The 22,947-nt window shown below is 45.9% G+C and overlaps 2 long non-coding RNA genes across 3 annotated transcripts; one reads left to right on the forward strand and one right to left on the reverse strand.

Moving 5' to 3' along the window:
- The first annotated feature begins 2,065 nt into the window (after positions 1–2,065).
- On the forward strand, positions 2,066–22,786 carry LOC128324226 (uncharacterized). 2 transcript variants are annotated; one of them, XR_008306737.1, is made up of 4 exons: positions 2,066–2,303; positions 13,831–13,986; positions 17,773–17,889; positions 22,763–22,786. It is a non-coding gene; the product is annotated as an uncharacterized LOC128324226 (long non-coding RNA). The 2 variants fall into 2 exon arrangements; XR_008306739.1 differs by lacking the exon at positions 2,066–2,303 and adding an exon at positions 12,356–12,757.
- LOC128324222 (uncharacterized) lies at positions 8,090–19,563 on the reverse strand. Its single transcript, XR_008306733.1, has 3 exons — positions 19,485–19,563; positions 19,128–19,266; positions 8,090–8,224 (listed from the first exon to the last, which is right to left on the reverse strand). It is a non-coding gene; the product is annotated as an uncharacterized LOC128324222 (long non-coding RNA).
- Positions 22,787–22,947: the final 161 nt, after the last annotated feature.

Genomic DNA, 22,947 nt, shown 5'->3' on the forward strand with positions numbered 1-22,947 from the left:
CCCAGTGGTTTCAGCGGGTCTGCTATGGCGCCTTGCCTGGTGTGTGGGAGGCTCGACCTGCCAGGCCCCCCTCCAGTGCTGAGCAATGCGTTGCGCAGTACTTGGAGGAGCCTGTGGAGGGAGACGGCATGGACTGCGCACAGTTCTGGACGAGCCGCCGCCAAGTCTGGCCGGACCTGGTGGTGGTGGCTGTGCGCCTCCTCTCCTGCCCCCCAACCAGTGTCCAGAGCGAACGGGTGTTTTCACGTGCCAGGGACGTGGTGACACCCTCTCACTCCCGCTTGGACGCTGGGCTGGTGGAGCAGCTGGTCTTCCTTAAGGTTAATCTCCCCCTGCTGGGCTACCCCAAGCTGGAGTTTGAGGTGGTTGAGTGATTACCGTGGGTTGCCCCATGGTTGGTCACCTGCCTGGCTCAACCTCTGTGCTCATCCCTACCCTTCCCCCTTCCACCTCTAGCTGAGCTGACGTGACAGATGCTGAGCCGGGCCAGCCGGTCGCAGCGTGTAGTGCCCACACACAGATGCAGTAGTAGTTGTAGTGCTGCGACTGGCCAGACATTTACAACGCCCACGCCCACCTAAAAAGAAACCCAATGCTGACCAGCAGCACAGGCCCTTATCTCTCCACCTGTCAGCATTTGGGACCTGGCGTAGGCACGGCACACACACACCCAAAGTAGCACAGCCCTAATAGTACTAGACTCAGCGGCAGCAGCGGGTATACGTTCTAATGCAGTGTTAATATGTAAATAGCAGTATGTAAATAAACATGTAAATAATTTTTTCTTTAAAATCCAATGTTAAAATCCACCCTCAAAATTATGCAAAAGGAAAAAAATGGTAACAAAGGGATAACAAAAAATGAATGCTGAATTTATTGAAAATGTTACCAAAAAATCATGTGTGGGGGGCTTGGTTTACATGAAAAAAAAGAATTTAATATTTTTTTTCAATGAAACGAATGAATTATTTTATTTTCTTGACTGTGGTCACTGTTGATGTTGGCTGATGGTGAAAAAACAAAAGCCATCAGAATAGCAATGAACTGGCTGCCAACACAACATATTGATTGATAACTATGCAGGGGAGGGAATTGGGTCTCTGTGTGTGTCTGTGCGGTGCAGGCTGTTGTGTTTCTTTCTGTGTGTTGTGTGTCTGTCTGTCTGTGTGAATGGATGCCTAGCACTGTCTCTGTGTGTGGATGCTTTCTGTAGTGTGCTGTCTGTCTGTCTGTGCTGTGTGTCCACATGTTTTTTTTCCTCCCCCCCCCCAAGACTCCCTCCCCCCGTGCCTCCATCCATCCATCCCCCCAACCTCCCTCCTCCATCACCCTCCATCCTCCCTTCCATGCCCACCTCACCTGCCCCCAAACCCCGGTCTGGCAAGATGATGAGAATCTGGTCTCTCCCACTGAAGCACACACGTGATCACGTGTGTGCATAATATGTGGCTGACCAACTCTGAGCCGGACCCTCCTCCCCCTTCAATCCCATCTGCTACATCCCTCTCCCCCTCCAACTCACCCTCCCCTTTCCTCCCCCCTTCCCTCCCTCCCTCCCTCCCCCTCCTAGCTAGCAGCACACACACACACACACACACACACACAACACCTGGTGGCAAACACCAGCACACATGCACTCACACTGGTGCCACCCCCTGCCTTGGGCCTCTCTGTGGTCCTTGAGCAAATATGTGGTGGACCAGAGAACCATTTCTTTCAAGTAAGGCAAAAGGCATGCACTCACTGCGCACACACGAAGAAGAGGTGAAGACAAGAGACAACTACTAGAACCAGCAGCAGCAGGTGAGTGTTGTGTTGTGTTGCTTGCCAATGCCATTGCCCATGCTCAATGCTCAGTCAGTCAGTCTGCTGAAACTAAACTAACTATCATCCTCACACGCAGCTCAGCTGCACTCACTGCACTCACTACACTACACTACAGCTGGTGGTAGAAGATGTCCTGGATTATAACTTTCAAAATCTGTGCTAGGATTGCCTCGCCTCCTCCTGCCTGTAATTGTGCCCTCTCCCCTTGCAGTTGCATCGTGACGGGTTGGTGTGCGTGCGCCGTCTACTCAGCTCTCCTCTTGTTGGCTTGGCTTGCTAGGCAGTGCGCTGCAGCAGGAGATATCTAACCAATGGCCAGTTGGAGCTTCTGGAAGCCGTTGGGCCATGATGGGATCAGGGTCTGGTCTAGAGACATTCAAGGCAGGAAACTGGCTGAAACAATGTCTAACTCTGGCTAATGCCTGTGTTGGACACTGCCTGGGTACCCATCTAATTTCCTCTGATAATTCAAGCAGGTAAGAATGATGGGATATCAATAAAATTCTAATTCTATATATGAATGTATGAGGGGGGGGAGAGAGAGAGGTCAATATTCATAATCTGCTCATGGCAGCTATGACACTTCTCTGTGTGTGGAGATTGTTAAGAGTACCCCCTATGTGAAATTACCCCCAACCCTGCCCTCATTAGCAGGAAGCCACTCTGGCTGACCCCTGAAGAAACAGCCAGCAAGCAGAGAGAATCCCTTGACACAAAGGAAGGGTTAAAGGTGCCTGGTATGTGAATGCAGGAGAACCTGGAGGGGTGAGTAGGCGCTTACGTGTAAGGCTCTATGGAGTCCTCTTGAGATGCAGAATAACAAATATGACTTTTTCCTGGCATTCCAGGGATCTCCAAATTTAAGATTAAACACCTTCTCTCCAGCATCTATATGACCAGCTGTCCATCCAATATTGACATAAGGAGATTAAAAAGATTACAGATTGCCAACCAATCAAGCACGTTTGGTTGTTCCGTGAATAGGAGACACTCAGGGAAGCCCAGAAATAGCATAGAAAATCCCATTACAGAAAGGAATTAGCTTGATTGTTGACTCCAGTATAGAAATGAAAGAGGAGTCCACCCACTCTTACATCTGGCTATTAACTGCTCATTTCAAAAGATCCAATTTAGTAGAACAAAGAATTCCTTGGCAGTTCCTTTGTCCAAGACACAGTGAGGTGTGCGAGTATCAGGTGCCAGAACTGCCGCTCTGCACCATTACTGCAGAACACCCACAGAGAGAGAGAGAGAGAGAGAGAGAGAGAGAGGTTCTCCCAGAGCTCTCTGTCCATCTCCATGCTGCCTGCAGGACTTGTTCACAGACAGGGAAGGGATTGCTCACTCCTGCTGGCTTTCTCCCAAACAAACTCTCCCTTCTGGCCCAACTCCTTCCGAGCTCCTTTGCTTAATCCCTGCTGATGTCACCTCCTTGTCATCTGTCATTTGCCTGGGACACCTGCTATCCTGTAACTTTTCTGCTTTTCTCTCCCACCTTACCATGCCCTTTCTACCTTCTCCCTATTAGACAGAGCTGGGGATGTAATCCAACCAATGGCTCCCCCTCCCACTGGATAGGCTGCAGCTTGAGGGATGAGAATGCTTCAGAGAATTCCTCTCCAATACACAGTTCTCGCCTCTTGAATGTCTTCTCACAGGAATAGTTCACATATCCCTAGATGGCTTCTTCGGGGTGATGCCTAACAAAAACCAGGCCTCCAGAAAACCATAAAGAGCATACTTAGGGGAAAGATACCAGATCACCTGAGACTTCTTTCTTTCTTTCTTTCTTTCTTTCTTTCTTTCTTTCTTTCTTGCTCTTTTGCTTTTTTCCAAATGCTGCATACATGGCTGATGGTTATTACATTAACTATGATCCAGGTTTATGAACAAAATGGCATTTTGTCAAGAAAGAGCAGAGAAGCAAAGTCCCCTACTGACTAGACCTTCTGCAGTCCACAGTCCCAAACTAATTCATTTGCAACTCCAAGGTTGCTCTAGGCACCAAAAACACTGCTATCAGCAAATCAAAAGTGGTTCTTAGATGCTGTGCAGCAGCCCATTTCCTCACCTCTTCAGTGCTGCTTCTTCATAGGGATGTGCACAAATCGATATTTTCATTTCTCATCAATCAGTTTTTATTACAGCCGTTGGCCAGCCGAGAGATAAAAATGAGAATAACTAATATAACTAATATACACAAATAGTAATTGATAACAAAACACAAGAAAACGGTGTACAAGCATTCAGGATAGATTACTTTGAAAACAGTAAAACAGCTCCTAAAACTAAGACCTTAATCTCATAGCAATATAAAATAAATTGGCCACCACTTTTGTGATCTCACAGCTTGTATCTGCAAGGCAATATTGTCTATTAAAAAGCTCACACCTTCCAGGAAATCTACTTAACGGGGGAAATAAGTTCTTCTCTAATACCTCGATACAAAGAACAATATAACAGAACGTGGGTAACAGTTTCCAGGAGGCCAGAGTCTCAGGGGCAGAGAACTGTCGCTGAAGAATCCTTAGCGAACCTCCTTTCCAAAAGAGAGGAGGGCAGCACATTTAAGCGAGCCCAAGCAAATGCAACCCGAAACTTTTTAAAAGTGAATCGTTGTTAGATAATTTGCACCTCTATCTCCCATGGGGGGGGGAATCCCAAAATATAGGGGAGAGTAGGTCCTGTTAGCTGAAGACGAAAGTTCCTGACGTTCAATGTCATGCAACCATAGAAATAGTATTTCCTTCACCTTATTATTCTCCAGAGTAAGTAGTCCCAACGGCATCATTTTGTTGTTTACATAAGATAGCCAGGGGTTTGGATTAGAGTCCAACCATAAATAACGGAAGAAAGAAAATTCCCAAATCTCTAAACAGAGTTTAATCCATCTAGCAAAAGTAAATTCCCAAGCTTTACAGGCTATAGGGAAAGACCCAGATTCCAGGCAAAGAACAGAATATGACACACACCTAGGCACTGCAAAGATTGCTCTTAGGAATATAGACTGTACTCTCTCCAATTCAATTGTTAGCCCCTGTATCCATTGCGAGGCTCCAAAAAGTAATTGTGCCACAATCTTAGCCTGAAATACCTGGAGTGCCATAGGTATATACTGGCCTCCTCTAGAATAGCAGAAGTGCAAAAAGGCACTAAGAGTTTTATGGGCTATATGGATGGAGGACAGCCTGTGAGTATTCCAGTTAAGATTATACTGGGGAGGGAAGCCTAAATGTTTAAATTTGTACACCTGCTCAATATGGTTCTGATTTACTACCCATTTATATAATTTCCTGGATTTAGAAAAAAACAGGACCTCTGATTTTTTATAATTGATAACTAACTTGTTATTGTTGCAATAGCAGACAAAAGCATACAGCAATCTTTACAAACCTAGTCTAGTTTGAGATAATACAGCCGCATCATCCACATATAACGCCGGCACTCATTTATCAGACAGCTCCGGTGCATGTGAATCCACCTTTTCCAGACATTGGGCCAGATCATTAATAAAAAGATGAAAAAATGTAGGGGCCAAGACACAACCCTGTCTGACCCCACAGTAGAAGGATTCAAATCAGTTAGAGCCCCATTAGTGGCATACCTAACCCGTAACGAAGATATGGAATAAAGCTGCATCATCAGAAATAACAGTCTCTTATCTATTGTAGTTTTTTCAAGTTTGGACCATAATAAGTGTCTGCAAATGGAATCAAATGCAGATTTTAAATCTATAAAAGCAAGAAAAAGTTTGCCTTTAGGGCCACTAGAATATTTCTTCGCGAGATGAGACAAGATCATACAGTGATCAAGAGTAGAGGTGCTTGCTCTAATACCTGCTTGCTCCATCCCAAGAATCTGATTCTCTGAGATCCATGCCTCAAGCTTATCCAATAGATAAAGAGCATATAGCATACCAAACACGGACAACAAGCTTAAGGTCCCAGAATTAGTTGGATCCAAATGAGAACCATTTTAAAATATGGGAACAACTATTGCTGTTTTCCATTGCTCTGGTATAATTCCTGTGCAGTTAATAGATGTAAATAAATTGGCTAAAACTAAGTCCCACCATTCTATATTAGCTTTTAATAGTTCTGGAAGAATAAGGTCTGGACCAGGGGCTTTTCCAATTTTTAAACGTCCTACTAAATTTGTTATTTCTGCAAGACTAACAGGAGGCCAATGGGGTAACACATCAGTCAGAGGTGGTCAAAAACCTGGCTAGACTGTGCACCATTATAAACAGTGAAAAAAGTGGGTTTCCCATGATCTAGCCAAAGTCCCTAATCATCTCAGCAATGGCCCGAGTCACGAGATGTGGTTTTGGGCGATCGGACCGCTTTCCCAGAGATTGCACCCACTGATGATGATCGGTCAGTTTTTCTTGCCTAGGAGCAGGAGCCACTGGCCGCTTGCTGCCGCCACTACTGCTAGTCGAGGCACTGGGCCTACTGCCACTGCCAGCAGAGGTCTCCACACCTGAGTGCCGCCGGCACAGGTGCGACAACAGACCCGAGGGAGTGAAGTGCTTAGGGTCCTTGCCTCTGCTGACCAGCGCCTTGCAGTGGGTGCACTCAGCATGGGTGGGATCACCAGGGTGAAGCTCAAAGTGATCCCAGACCACACTGCTGGACTCTCCTGCGACACAAGGTCGCTTGGGTGGTGGCAGCTTTGCTGGTTCCTTCTCGGGCATGCCACCACCACCACTGCCCTCAGAGCTGGCCTGAGAAGGCCCAGGGACAGGAGGGCTTCCCTCTGCCTGAGCCTCCTCAGATGCAACCCTGGGGCCCCCACCCCCCACAGGGACCGGTGGGGAGGGCGGCAAGGTAGATCTGGCTGGACTGCCAGCCTCCTCCACCACCAGCACCACCTCCTCAGCTGCCACAGGAAGTTCTTCTTCCCTGGCAAGCTGGGAGGCCCTCCCCACGAAATTCTGCCTGGCCGCAGGGAAGAAAGTCTAGCCTGTGCGCCGAAGCAGGGCCGGGGGTGACTCGGGGAATAAGCCCCTCTGGCCGCCCCCTGCCACGACCAGCAGGGAAGAAAAGCCTCCCCCTTCCTTGCATCCTCCCTCTTTCTGCTGCTCTACCAGCCCTCCCAGCCATGGTTTGGGGGCTTCTTTTAAAAATGTAAAGTGGGGGGCAGAGTGGATGGGGTTGTCTCAGGGGGCAGGTAGACTCAGAGGTCCAAAAAGAGGGGCTGCTGTGATGGCTTGTGGACTGGAGTGGAGTGCCTCCTTGCTTAAGGCTTGTTGGCACAAATTCTGTGGCTGGCTAAATCAGAAGCTGCCGTGTAATGTGTATCACACAGAGTTTAGCTAGAGGGACTGGGAGTTAGGTGTGTGTGTGACACGACAGAAGCAGGCTGCCACAGAACATGAAATAAAATAATGCCACTTAGCTTGTGGCACTGCTGCGCACACACACTGCAGTGACCGTGGAGGAGTTCTTTAAGGCTGGCACAGTGCACTCACCAAGAAGAACAGGGAATTACAGCTATTCTCTGTCTGTGGTTCTTGGAATGGAAGTGAGTTAGAAAAGTATCAAAATCTAATTACACAGATTAGGATTGTTACACAGATTAGGATTAGGATTGCTGGAACAACAATGATGTTGCTGTCAATATCACAGGCACAGAAGATGAAAAAGTAACTGAATTGTGCTGGGCCTACCTACACACAAGTCAATCAAACAATGTGTGTTTCAATTCACAAATGATGGGCAAAGAAATGACTGGGTGGGCAATGTGCAGGCTAGGGGCTTTCAACATTTCTAAAAAAGCAACAACACAAAAGTGTATGCAGGACTCAGGACAGGAGGAGTCAGTGCTGAGACACTCGAGCTGAATTAATCCTAGATTAGCTCAAGCACTGGAACAGGCTCAGGCTCCTTTCCTCTTTTAAAAAAATTACTTGGGAGGGGAAAAAAGAATTATTTATTTAAAGCACTACAAGGCTACGCTTCCAGTCTACTCTACAGTTGAACCACCACCTACTACTACCTAGCTAATGGGGATCTAGCCTATAGACTCTAAGGCTACACACTCTGAAGAACCCCTATTTAAAACCCAATCTTCCAAATATCACAAAACTTTTAGAGAACAGTTAAACCCCAAAACCTTAACCTCTCTCCAAACAGGGATAAAATAAACCACAAATACACAATTCACGGGAGACTAGAGAAAGACGTGTGTGTGTGTGTGTTTGTGTGTGTGTGTGTGTGTGTGTGTGTGTAAAATATAAATGGCTGGGCCACTCTCACTAAGTTGAAGGCTTCTCCAACGCTGGGTCTCTGTAGTCCACCTCTGAGGGTCTGGTCACAGGAGGATGGCACACTGGGCCTGGAATGGAAGTGCAGGCAGGCAGGCAGAGGCAGCAGTGATGATTGATTTTCTCTCTCTACAGCAGGAAGAAGTAGCAAAAAATCAGGGGGGGGGTTAAAAAAGGAGGGGAAAACCCCCGACTTTTCTACCAATATTCTTTCTTGCTCAATTTTTAAAAAGACAGAAAATGCAGGAGAGAGAGAATGGCTGCACAGTCAGCAGGCTGGCCTTGCAGCAAGGCAGATTTTTTTAAAAAAAAATTCTCCTCCTCCTCTTCTTTTTTTCTCAAAAAAAGAGAGGCTGAAATCAAGCAGGAAAGGCAGGCAACCAGCAAGGCAGAGCAATGGCATAAATGCTGAACAATAGCACCCACATGAATCGCTGAGCAAAATGGAGGCAAGGCTGAGTAAGCAGGGCAATAGAGCTCTCTCTTCTCCCACACAAGGCAGCAGGAAGGAAGAAAATGGCTACTGGTGGCCCTTTAAATACCCTCCTGCAAAGCCCTCCAAAAATTGCCCCAAGCTTGACCCTTCCTCCACCTCCCCCTGGCCAATGGGGGGGGGGTCATTCACTAATCAACACCAAATATGGTCAATCCTCTGCAGGTCGGACCTTTTCAATTAAAGTGAATGTGAAGCTATTTTTGCATTGAAATCAATGGAGGCAAAAAGGCGGGAAATTCAAATAGACGTCATTCTGAAAATGGAGGGGGGAGAAGAAGGCAAGGCAGGCACTTTATTGGCCACAAAATGGAGGGCCGAGACAACAAATATTTCGGATCTGAAACAGGGGTGATTCGTTTCGGATCCGAAAATTTCAGGGGGCTTGGAGGGTGATTCGTTTTGGGTCCGAATCACCCGAAATCAGCCGTTTTGGGTACAGGTCGTTCTGTACCCGAAACGTTTCGCACATCCCTAATTTAAACCATACCACACACTTCCTTGCTGAAACCACCCGATGCAGGAACTATTCAACCACTGTAAAGAGCAACACGGCCTCTCGGAAATATGAACTCATGATATCCCTCTTCCCATCCCCTTATTTTGCTATATATCGCTCAATTCAAATTTCAGCCAAGATACCCAAGACTCCATTTCATGTTTTTGTGCCCAGGTATTCTGAGTACATCCCATCCAAATAATTACGGCATGTTGCCTATTTTATTTTTTAAAAAATGTTGAAATGCAGTTTACAAGTACCAAGGCTTTAACAGCTCATCATACTGTGGTTCACAAAGGGGTATAAAAATCCTCACTCCTGTCAGCCTTGGCATCTCTTGTCCTCTGTCACCAGAAATTCTCATTCAAATCTCTACCATTGACTTCCTGTAGCTATGAAGCGTTCTTCCCTTCTCCTCTTTGTCTTCTTGGAGCTTCTCTTTCCAGATCCAGAGTTGGGAGGGGCTGGAAAGGTGGCCTGATCAGGAATGGAACCACTTTTATAGACCTTTCTCCTTTCAGAGGATCTAAACATCTTTCCCAACACACTGTGGAAACATAGCTGTTTTATTCTCCTCTTGGGGGTGGGGCTGACATTAATGGGCTGCTCCTGTTTCAGTTATTCAGGGTATTTCAGCTTTGTCTGTATTTTGGGGATACTTATGCTATTATATTGCTATATATTTCTAGGTTGATTGGTTTTACTGAGATTTTTTCCTGGGTGATGGTCCTTATATTTGAACTCTTCTTGTGTGCTGCCTTGGTCTGACCTTTCATTGGAAAGGTGGTAGAAGACTATAAAATGAAATTCAATTTTTTTGAAGCATTCAAACACTCAAAATGGAGTATTAGATGCACATGGCAAAGACCTACAGCAAAGAAGAACTAATCTGCCTACTTTCCTTTCACTAGAATCTTAATTGATATGATTAGAAGGGTATTCACATATATAGGCTAATTAAGGCTAGGACAGCCCAGCTTGGATTAACCTGCATGCGTGAAGCACCGGGAGTGCGGTCACACCTAGCGCTGCCTCCACACCAAACCCCATTCTTGAATTCAGCATTTAGCCGAGGTTAAGCAAACCGCCGGTATGGGTGATTGCCGCCAGGTTAAGTGGGTGGGTGAGAAAGATGCCTGGAAAATGGTCAGTGGAAAGACTAGGTGGGTACATGTTCTAATGCCTGCCACGACACACCCACCTAGCCTACCTGCAAAATCTTCATGCTTCTTCAGCCCTGTAATTCCCAAGGTGGTGATGCAAGAGTGCCTGGCTCAGGTGAACAAGGGCATTTTCAGTAAGCCATGTGATGGTTTGGAATCTGCAAATGGATACTCAGACCCAGCCAATTAGATGGACACCACCTCAGATCTTCCTGGAAGGGGCTTTCTCAATTCCAGATTTCATCAGCCATGTGAGTTGGCTGCTTCTTCTGTGGAGTTGTTCTACTGGCACTTCCGGTCACTTGCTGTAATTAATCCAGACACAAATTGCTTTGGAAGCAGTTTGTGCTGTCTTCTCCCTTCTTATTCAGATTCAATCCTTCAGGCACTGTTTGCTCCTAGTTGCTCAAGAATCCTTTATCATCTCGCATTTCCATCAGAAAAGAGGAAGAATGAATAAGAACATCACAAGAACCCTGCAGGATCAGGCCAAAGGCCTATCTAGTCCAACCTCCTGTTTCCCAAAGTGGCCCACCACCAGATGCCTCTGGGAAGTTCACAGGCAAGAACTGAGGACTTCCCCCTCTCTGAATGCAACAAGGATCTGAGTAAAAGAGGCTCATACTGAAGTGTTGTTTTGGAGAAGAAAACAGCAGAGACCAAACCACCGGCTCCCACGGGGTATTTCTGTACAGGAGGAGACTCAAAAGAGATGGTGGCAAAGCGGGAGAGGATTGCATGACCTGCCCCTCCCCAAGATCATTAACAATCCTTGGTAGAGCTTCCACCAGTCTCTCTCCTCTGAGACAAAACGAAGTGAAATTCCTCCCTGTTCATAGCAAAATGCCTTACAACCTCTTTGAAGAGCAGGCATGGTGGGAGACAGAACACAGCACGTTTCCAGCCCCGATCAAGTCTAAAACAATCCAAAACTAGTTTATGTAAGTAGACATAGTAATCAGGACAGTTTACAGGCAAACAAGCCAAAATGGTTAAAATGCACATGCAAAGTACCTCTCTGCCTGTAAGGAGGCTCAATAAATATAACGTCTTAAGTTGCAGTTCACAAAACAAAATCCTGAATGATGCGTCTAGGAGCCACACAGCATGGTCTCAGGTAACAAAGCTAAACTAAGACAGAATTAACATTCTGGAAAGAATCACCACAAGAGCTCCTCCCATGAGCTCTTCCCATGAGCACTACCACCCCAGCTAACTTTGTTCAAAAGCTGACAGTTTCCTTTACAGGGAAGATGTTATGCCATCAATTTCTGGCGACTACAGAGCCATGTGGTTTTCCTTGGTACAATATAGGAGGGGTTTACCATTGCCATCTCTCGTGCAGTATGAGATGATGCCTTTCAGCAACTTTCTATATTGCTGCTGCCTGATATGGCTGTTCCCCATAGTCTGAGAAACATACCAGCAGGGATTCAAACGCTCAAACTCTTGCTCCCTCGACAATTTACTTCCCTGCTGCACAAGAAGGTTGGAAATTTAGCATCTTCTGCAGAAAGAGATACCGCCAGGTGCTAATTGCAAACTTCCCCTTAAAGATAGGCAAAGATCCGAGGATCCGATTGCTCAGACCCTTCTTTCAAAAGCTTAATGTCTCCCCATGATTGTAGCAGATTCCAGAGATGACAATAGGGGACTGCATTTCCCTTTGGGGTACATAAGAACATTTAGACCTTTTCCTGTCCTGAAAAAAGTACCTGATTAACTGATTATCAAGCTATTACCAGACACAAATTGCACATAAGAGCCAGGCCCAGCCAAAATGGTAGCAATAGTCATTTCCTATAAATATGGGTGACATTGCTCCTTTCCTACCAGCAAGGACAGAAAAGCAAGAAAGAGCCAAGGCGAAGCAAAAGGAGGCAAGTACTTCTGTATGCTTCTGACCAAGTCTTGGGGCCCCCAAGCGAATCTGAGACCAACACACATGGGAGAGTCATATAGGGATTCGATAGAGAAGAATCTACAGTCCCAAGTTGAGTTGGAAAGCTCCTCTGGGAAGAGCAGACACAGCTGAGAAGCTGAGCAAGCCTTTCTAAGCATCTAGCCTTTTCTCCCTCAAACAAACTAACCAGAAGAGGAGAGTTTTGCAGGGGCTGTTTCTCTTTAAGGGTTAGGTCTTAGTCTCTCCATCTTTGTGAGTGATACTTGTTAGGGTTCCTTGCTGGGGTTCCTTGTTAGGGTTAAGATATCAGAGGGCTAGGAGTTCTTAGGGTTCCCTAAAGGCACTGTTTGCTGATTAGTGGGGGTGGAGTCAGCTAGGGCTGGGCGGGGCCCCACATTCCTTTCCTTTGGCTCTCATCCTGTGTGACAGTTGGAAGGCTACTCTACATATGAGGTGAAGGCCCGAGAGCATAGCGAACAGGGATAGCAAACAGGACGTAGGAGTTTTGCAGGAGTTTGGTGGGAAGTGTGTGGGGGAGCCTGGAACGAGCCCCTGAAATCGCAATCGCAATCGCGATCACAAGGAGCCTGGTGGAGAAGAGAACGTAAGTACATATCCCTCCCTCATATCCCTCATATTCTTGGGAAAGGCTGTTTGGACAGTTAAATAGCTGGCCATTACAGCTGAGACCTGTCCTAACAAAATATCTAATAAACGGACAATAAGCTCCCTAAATACTGTAAAGAGCTAACTAAAACAGTATGAAGATAGAAGGTCAGCAGGGGAAGGGGCACTTCCCAGTGTGCCACATGTACGACTATTTGCCCCATGGGCAGAAGTCGTGGGTGTGTGCTCGGTGCAAGGAGCTCCTGATGCCTTCCTATTGATGGTCAGATCAAAAGACAAATGCTAGAATTCCAGCATCTGAACAAGTCCAGAAGAGCTGCAAAGTGTGGCCTTGGCTGCAGATTCCCAAACCACCTATATGCAAACTGCAGGTGGGGGGAGGGGCGGAGGATGTTGTTATTTTCGCCCAAGAGCCCTTAGGCTTTAGGTATGGATTGGAGAAGGTGGATAGAGAGGGCAACAATTAAAGTCCCACTTCTGGTCATCAGTACACTCCAACAGCTGATGCAGAGAAATGATTAAAACCATATATACCTCAACGTCTCCTTGATGAAACCACTATATGAAGCAATCGTTCACCCAGTTTAAAAAACAACATGGCCTTCGGTGCAATAAGAACTGATTTCCAAAATGCACAGATGGGTCGATATGGTATTTCTCTTGCCACCATCTCCTTACTTTGCGAAATAGCCAATATGCCCAAGTCTCCACTGAACCTTTTTGTGCTGAGGTGTCCCAAGTACAGAACAACAACCCCTCCCAAAAAAGCACTGGATGTTGCATACTTAAAAAAACCCAAACACCTATGTTGAAATTTAGCATACAATTGCCAAGGCTGCAAGAGCACATCATATTCCAGTTCCAGATATGGTATAAAAGGCCCATAAATCCTTCCTCCGGTCACCCTTGCCATCTCTTCTCCTCTTTGATCAAACGTGTTCTAAGACCCACTGCCAAATTACCACTGCTATGAAGCATTCTTATCTGCTCTTCATTGCCTGCTTGGTGCTCTTACTTGATCCAGGTAAGTTTTTGTTTTTCCCTTTTTAGAAATATTTCTGGTCATTCCCACTGACTGAGGCTGCCATCCTTCCCACACTCACCTGGCAGTAAGTCCTGTTGAACTCAAGAGAGTGTATTAAGGAGCAAAGCCACCTCGGCTTCAGCTGTAAGGAGGGAATCCCCTGGTGAAGGACAGCAAGACAGGTATGCAAATCTACTCATGGCATCTATAAAAGCAGTGCTTGTGCTCACTGGACTTCTTCAATCTGTCTAGCTTCTTATAGATTGGCCTCGCACAGGTCCAGCTGCTTTCAAATACATCCTGCTTCTCTCTAGGTCTAACTATCAAAAGGTGCTACCTTGGGAAATTTTGATTGACTGATTGTTTGTTTGATTGATTGATTAAGTGCAGTCAAGTCGGTGTCACTTCTTAGCCACCACATAGATAGATTGTTTCCAGCATGATCATTCTTCAACTTGGCCTTTAAGGTCTCTCAGTGTTGCATTGATTGTTGTCGTAATCTAGTCCATCCACCTTGTTATTGGTCATCTACTCCTCTTTCCTTCAACTTCCCCCTGCATTATGGACTTCTCTCGGGAGCTGGATCTTCGCATAATGTGTCCAAAGTATGATAGTTGGAGCCTGGTCATTTGTGCCTCGAGTGAAAATTCTAGATAGATTTGTTCTATGATCCATTGGTTTGTTTTCCTGGCTGTCCACGGTATCCTCCAAATTCTTCTCCAGCACCAAATTTCAAAAGCGTCAATACTTTTTCTATCTTGTTTCTTCAAAGTCCAGCTTTCACATCCATAGAGTGTCATGGGAAAAACCATTATCGAAACGATCCTAATCTTTGTAGGTTTAGACACGTCACACATCTAAATATTCTTTTGATGGCCTTCATTGCAACCCTACCAGATGCTAGTCTACTGGATCCTTCACTGTTGACGGTCAATCCTAAACAGTAGAAGATATCCACCACTTCAATCTCTTCATTATTAATTCTGAGGCTGCTTGCTGTACCCACTGTCATTAGTTTAGTCTTCTTGACATTTAGTCTCAATCCCCTTTTTTCACTGTGCTCCTTGACTTTCATTACTAGAGATTGCATATCATCTGCATTCTCAGCTATCAGAGTGGTGTCATCAGCGTAGTGCAGGTTTTGATGTTTTTTCCTACATCTTTAAAACCACGTTCATCTGCTTCCAATCCAGATTCTCTCATGATATGTTCAGCATATATGTTGAATAAATAAGAAGAAAGTAGACAGCCTTGTCTTACTCCTTTGACGATCTGCAACTGGTCTGTTTCACCATATTCCGTCTGGACTGTGGCTTCCTGTCCTGTGTATAGGTTTCTCAGGACAATGAGATGTTCTGGGAGACCCATTTTCCTAAGGATATTTCACAACTTGACATGGTCAACACAATCAAAGGCTTTTCTGTAGTCAATAAGGCACATATCGACTTCTTTTTGGCATACTTTGACTTTCTCAATTATACTGTGTGCATCAGCAATAATGTCTCTTGTTCTCTGTCCTTTTCTGAAACCAGCTATACATAACTCAGGGAATCTGGTACTCCCACTTCCACTGCGTTGGATGATCCTGGGCATTATTTAGCTAGCATGTGAAATTAAGGACATTGTGCGATGGTTTGTGCAATCTGTTAGGTCTCCTTGCTACGGTATGAGTATGTAGACTGACCTCTTCCAATCTGTTGCCCACTGTGTCATTCTCCAAATTTGCTGGCATAGTTTGGTTAGAGACTTGACTGATTCTTCTTTTATTTCCTGCCATATTTCTGTGGCTGTTCCATCAATTCGTGTAGCCTTCTGACTTGGTAATGACAGAGTGCTGATTTAACTTCATCTTCCTGTAATAGAGGTTCTTGCAAGTAGAAGAACTCTAGAATTTTATTTTAGAGTATCTTGGATATTGATATCCCTGCTGTACAGATTTTCAAAATACTCCTTCCATCTCTGTTTGATCCTCTCTGAATCAGTTACTATTTGTCCTTTGGCATCCCTTAACATACCAATTTGAGGTTGGAACCTCCCTCTGAGTTCATAGATCTTTTGGAAAAGTTGCCTTGTTTTTCCATATCTATTTCCATCCTCAAGGTCTTTACGGATGTGGTTGTAGTACTGCTCCATGTCTCTTCTAACAGCTCTCTGAATTTCCCTATGAAGTTTCTTGCTGATGTCTTTATCTTTCTTGATTTGGGCTTCTCTCCTCTTAGAAATTTCCACTGTCTGTTCTGACATCCATTTTGCTTTCTTTTGTTTCTTGGTCTTTGGCAGTCTTTTTTCACATTCATCCTTAACAACTTCTTTGATTTCATTCCACAGTTCCTCTGGTTCCCCATCAATGAAGTTCAGAACTTCAAATAAAAGCAACACCATTCCTTCTTCCCCAGCCCCACCCCCACCGTTTCCTGAGTAATAAACGGTATGGTTTTCTGACTGAAAGTGTCCTATTCCAGTCCATTTTAATTCACTGATGCCCAAGATGTCAATCTGTGGTCGATTCATTTCATCTTTCACTTTGTCAGGCTTTCCCATATTCATGCTTCTTACGTTCCACCTTCCCATTGTAATTTTGTCTTTTCAGCTTCGGATTTTCTTTTCCCACATGGCAACATTAGCTGCTAGACATCCAAAAGGCTTTAATCTAAATGGTCATAAATACCATTGGAACTCTGAGAGATCCACGGTTCTTCCTCAGTAGGATATTGAGTACCATCTGGCCTGAGGGGCCCATCATCTATCTATGGGGTTTTCTTGGTAAAATACAGGAGTGGTTTACCATTGCCTACTCCTGCACAGTATGAAAAGATGACTTTGTCATTGTGACTGAAGTGATCATCCACCTCCAGCACCTTCCTATATCGCTGCTGACCAATATTGGTGCCTGCTTCCTTTAGCTGGGTAGCTGGGATGACCTATGCATTTGTGGTGATCCTACTGGGTATAGTATACTTCCCAGGCTACTTCATTCATTCCTCCCAGGAATACTCCCTTCCCCGCCACAATGAAGCAGCAAAGCAGGACTTGGGTGGGGGAAGGTTTAATTGAACACAGCCTGTTCTAAGTTCCTTGAAGGGAGGTGGATACAACATTTTATTTGAGTGGATCAATCTCCACTATTAACTATTTAACCTTTGACCATGGTGAAGTTGAAAGGCTTGAAAAGTCTGGGGGTAGCCCACAAAATTGTTTGCTCTCTGGCTGAAGGAAAGCATGCATTCTGCGGGAGACCATTGGATCCAAGTGCTCCTTTCCAGGTGCCATTTGTTGGGGTCTGTAATTATTTAGAAAAGCGTCAACGGGAAGCTACGAACTCCAGTTACAGAGTAGAGTGTAGAGTTTAGTTGTTGCAGTCATTTGAAGAGCACGCATGGAGTGCGCTTTGGAGCTGAAGTGCCAATGAAGCTACACTCAGAAACCAAAACACAGGATGACATCCAGAAATATTTGGAAGGTCTCACCAATGCAGACGGAGTAGTTCCAAGAATGCCGGGTCTGTTCTTTCTCCCCAGGGTCCTCCTGCTAAACATCAGGGCCAGAATGTCCCATGTGTCCAGTGAGTGGATCGACACACCAGCAGATGGAGAGCAAGGGTGGTAACAGCATTGATACAGAGTTGTTATAGAGGGGCTGCAATTCTGATGAAAGTAGCTTGAGATAAGGGGCAACATCCCAGAGAACTTGGTGCCTAAGAATAGGTGCTTAGCTAGATTTATTATCAGTCGTCCACCTAGTGCATATGGGAGGGCTAGAAATTCCAGGACAATGGAACATGGCACTTAGAAAGGCAGTCTTGGCCTCCTTCTTATTGGCTATCTTCTCTGTTTTGGCTTCCCTCCAGTAAGCTATCCTCTTTATATAGGAATGGAACTTTTCCCTTCCAAGCATCATTATTGCCATTCATCTTTGTGACTCTTTCGAGTGATGCTGACAAGTCTTTCCCCTCTCTCTTCTCTTTGTAGCTGCCTTCCTCTGTGTGTGGGCTGAAGATGGGGAGGACAACCAGGGAGAAGTCTTGGAAGTGGTCCCCCAGCACCAGCCTTTTCTGGACTTGGAGGAAAGAGCTCCATTCAACCCAGGTAACTTGTGGGCTAGCTGGAAGGTTCGAGTTGTTTCCAACTGCAGTGGGGCAATGCCAGCGTTGTGTTGCTCCTGATTTTGCCCACATCATTGGCTGACCTCCTGAGTGAATTAGTCAGCAGAAGTCCCACAGAAATGATGAATAGGTCAAGTTAGCCACTGCTTTGAAGGAAAAGGTTCTACAAGTGTATTATGTAGCAAAAGAAACAAGTAATAAGAGATTAGTAAAAGCAAAAACAGGTCTCATTAAAAACAAAACACAGTAAAAATTGCAGATAAAAACAGTATTGCAGCATAAAGTAGAAGAAGAAGAAGAAGAAGAAGCATACCTTCCCTGGGATTGAGCTTCATATGTTCGGAGCGACACCAGGCAAGGCCTTCTCCCATGTCCCACATCACCCACACACATACCTTCAGCAGGCTGTGAGACCTGAGCCCCAACCAGCATTTCAGTAGGCTGCCCACTGAATATGTTTACAGGGCTTCAAGCAGATCGGCCAACCCTGTCTCAGCATGTCACTCACTCTCCCATCCCCACCCTTCATGCTTAGAGCAGTGTTCCTGCTCTATAATGCGATAATGGTGATGGGAGGCCTCTCCATAATTGGGAGTCCCTACAACTGTACCCAATTTGGTTCATTTTGGTCTAGTTGTTGTGAAGTTGATGGTGGGGGACAGGGATGGACACACACACGAACACGTGCGCACAAACACACACACGCACAGCCGGGAGATCTCAGAAGCCTACTGGGATGTAGGCTAAATAGGTGTTCAATTTTATCTTCTGTAAAAGGCAGATACACTGCCTTCGGAGAGCTTGTGAAGATTTTAAGTGTAACTATGAAGGGAAGAACGTCTTCAAGAATTCTAAATCTGTTTTCAGCAGGAGGAAAGAAGGTCTCAGAGCACAGGCAGATTGTATGCCATGGTGAGCCTGGCATCAGACTAAGGTGGCAATGTGTGTGAAGTGGGCAGAAGAGATAAGCTGAAGACTCTATATCCTATTCTGGAGAATATGTGAGGGATGGAGTGGAAAGAGGGCCTCTGAGGATGGGCAGAGTGTATTCTATGCTTTCTTACTCTCAGCCCCCCCAGCCCCAGTGACCACCAGCTGCCACACGGCATAACGCTCATTCCTCAAGCTAGAACCAAGTTTTTCCTTATCTCACCCGAATTAGCAAGGCCTGCTGGAGAAAAGAATCAGGCGGCGGGTATATTACCTGCTACACAAACTCACCATCAAGCATTATTGAGATCACTCAACTTCAAGCAAAATCCAAACATTGAAGCACCAACTGCCACTCTTCACAGCTTCACAAACCCATTGACTGAGGAGAGTGATGATCTCTTCAATCTGGCCACAAAGGCAGTCCAGCCTGAGAAAGTCAAAGAAGATACCTGTAAGCAAAGTGAAATTGGGAAGGAAGAAGCGACTTGAAAGTTTTGTATCTGAGTGAGTGTATGAAGCAGGGAATCATCAACCTGTGGGCTCCAATGAGAAAATGGAAGCTGCAGAGCTTTAAGGACATTGGCGGGGGGGACTAAAAGTGATTGCGCTGGAGATAGTGCGATTGAGCTGAAAGAAGACAAAAACCTTTTTGCTCGAGTGTTATTGGTGACAAAATCCTTCCCCGGACTGCTCCTGCCTGCCATCCCTCACCTCTGTAATCAAGATTTCCAGCACTGGTGACCTTCCTCCCATCTCAGTGGGTGTGTGGGGGATGAAAAGAGGACTAGCCAATAGCAAGGCATCTGATTTGCATTTGGAGCTGAGGCTCTTGGGAGGAGAAGAATTCCACAATTGCCTTTAAAAGAATCAAATGCACACCTGGTTCCTTTGCTTGCCTGAGTGAAAACACTGAGTAATTATATTTGTTGGTGTCATCATGAAGTATAAACAGGCAAGGAAACAGAGGTTTAAATATGCCTTTAGTAGAGCAATGCTTTGCTATTTCTACCCTTTTGCTTTAGTTCCTGCATCTCAAGAAAGAGAGAAACCAGAGCGGCAAACTATATGTTATACTATATGTTATGCATGTTCTTATCTTCTTTGTGTGTGTGTAGGCAGCGGGGAGGGAACAGCTCAGGGGATATTAGGATCAGGAAAGTGGGGGGAGGAGTTAACCCTTTCCATCTGAGCTGTAAAACAACAATTCTGAAGTTGTCCTTGGTGCCAACAGATCTTGTGGGGATGATATTCGTTGCATGGGGACCTCCTCCCCACAGGCTGTGATCCTGCTCTGCCTCCCTGGTTGCTAGTTATGATGAAGTCAAGTGAGCCTGCAGGGCCAAATGACACAAAACCCCAGGCATGTCTGCACAGACTTCTGAATGAATGCAGCCACCACAGGGATCCAAGGTCCAGCTAAGCCAGCATCCCCACAGAGGGGAGCCTTATCTTGCCATTTGCACACACACACACACACACACACACACACAGCTCAGCAGGAAGCGATTCTGATGCAGCTCCCTACAAAGGATGAAAAAGAGGAAGCTTCTCGTCCCACAGCAACCTGTGGAGGCAGATGGCGGTTTTCCCACCACAAACCCTTGCATGAAGCCACCGTGACCTCCCACTATGAGGACTGCCCAGCTCCCGAGAGGATTCAGTTGAATTTAGGAAAGTTTGTTACGGGAGACTGGCCATATAGTCTCGCGTCACAAAACAAACGAGCATCTCAATAGCCGGGCTGGATCAGACCAAATGTCCCTTTAGGCCAGCATCCTCCTCCTTCCCACTGTGGCCAGCCAGGTGACTCAGTCTTTCCTTATCAACTTGTATTCAGAGCTATACTGCCTTTGAACATGGAGGTTCTCTGTCACCATCTTAGCTTCTAGGTGTCTGTTGGCTTCTTCCTCTCAATGAATTTGTGTAATTGTCTGTCAATACTATCCAAGCTAGTTACTGTGATCAGATCTTGTGCCTTGGAGTAGGAAGGACTGGGCCAAATTGCATTTTCATGGTATGATTCATGCGAGGCTTCACAGAGGCCATTTGCGCATATGTGGCAGCCACCATTTTGGCCGCTGTGCTATTTTACCAAGGTGAAAAGGCTGGGGGGGCATTTTGAAGGCTGGGGGGAGGGGGAACCTCCGCAGGACACACACAAGCCCCTGCCACCCCAAGGAACTCCCCCAGAGGGGAGAAAGGGTTAAAAATGGGAGGATGGATATTCATGAACCGCCCTGGACAGAACCGAACCAGGGGGATGGGTTCGAGGGGTGCCGGACCAAACTGGTCTGGTCTGGTCAGGTTCGAATCCAGTTTGGACTTGAACCGAATCGGGCCAGCTGGTTCCATGTACACACCTTTTCTCCTCCAAAGGCTCTTGAGTAAACTTAGCAGTCATGGAATAAGGGGACAGGTTCATGTGTGGATTGGTAACTGGGTGAAGGACAGGAAACAGATAGTAGGAATAAATGGACAGTTTTCACAATTGAGGGAGGTAGGAAGTGGGGTCCCCCAGGAATCAGTACTGGGAGCAGTCCTCTTTAACTTGTTAATAAACGATGTAGAAGTTGGGGTGACCAAATCTGCAGATGACACTAAACTATTTAGGATAGTGAAATCCACAACGGATTGAGAGGAACTCCAAAAAGATCTCTCCAAACTGGGGGACTGGGCAACAAAATGGCAGATACAGTTCAATGTAAGCAAATGTAGTGATGCACATTGGGGCAAAAAAACACCAACTTTACATATACGCTGATGGGATCTGAGCTGTCGGTGACTGACCAAGAGAGAGATCTTGGGGTCGTGGTTGACAGCTCATTGAAAGTGTCGTCTCAGTGTGCGGCAGCTGTGAAAAAGGCTAATTCCATGCTAGGAATCATTGGGGGGGGGGTGTTTGAAAATAAAAATATTAATATTATGATGCCATTATACAAATCTGTGGTGCGGCCACACCTGGAGTACTACGCACAGCTTTGGTCACCGTATCTTAAGAAGGATATTGTGGAATTGGAAAAGGTGCAGAAGAGGGCAGCCAAAATGATCAGGGGCCTAGAGCACCTTCCTTATGAGACTAGGCGACAGCATCTGGGGGTCTTTACCTTGGAAAAGAGGCAACTAGGGGGAGATATGATCAAGGTGTGTACAATTATGCATGGACTGGGGAGGGTGTACACAGAGAGAAATTTTTCTCCCTCTCTCACAACACTAGAACCAGGGGTCACCCCATGAAACCGAAGGTTGCGAAATTTAGAACCGACAAGCAGAAGATCTTTTTCACACAGAGGATAATTAATCTATGGTATTCCTTGCCATGGGATGTGGTGATGGCCTCCAGCTTGGATGTCTGTAAAAGGGGCTTAGACAGATTCATGGAGGACAGGTCTGTCAATGGCTACTAGTCTGGTGGCTATAAATTACCTCCAAGATGCTTCTAAAGACCAGTGGCAGGGGAGCAACGCTGGACTAGATGGGCGTCCTCGGGCCTGATCCAGCAGGGCTGTTCTTATGTTCTTATATTGTTGAGAAGTACTATATCAAAAGTAGTAGTACTAGTAGCAGCAGCAGAGGTAGATGACCTTGGCATACGCTGTGGATTCATAAACCCAGGACTCCAGTCTGTGACTCTGTCCCGGCCTTCTTCACCTGGTGGCGCAGTGGTAAAACTGCCGCCCTGTAACCAGAAGGTTACAAGTTCGATCCTGACCAGGGGCTCAAGGTTGACTCAGCCTTCCATCCTTCCGAGGTCAGTAAAATGAGTACCCAAAATGTTGGGGGCAATATGCTAAATCATTGTAAACCGCTTAGAGAGCTTCGGCTATAAAGCGGTATATAAACGTAAGTGCTATTGCTATTGCTATTCCCGTCCCTTCTTGAGCCTGCTGCTGCCCAATTAATAGTCGTCTTTTCCTTTTGCACAGGATTTGCGAGGTCATGGAAGAAGAAATTTTGCAGGATGCGACGCGGGACATGCCACTACAGACAATGTCCTGCTAAATACTTAGATATTGGATCGTGTGGGCGTTTCAGATACTGTTGTGTCCTCAAATGGTAATTCAGCTCCCCCAATGACAAATCCGAAGTGCTGCTAGAGAGAAGCTGCATC

The sequence above is a fragment of the Hemicordylus capensis genome, chromosome 1 (genome assembly GCF_027244095.1).
Source record: "Hemicordylus capensis ecotype Gifberg chromosome 1, rHemCap1.1.pri, whole genome shotgun sequence".
NCBI lineage: Eukaryota > Metazoa > Chordata > Lepidosauria > Squamata > Cordylidae > Hemicordylus > Hemicordylus capensis.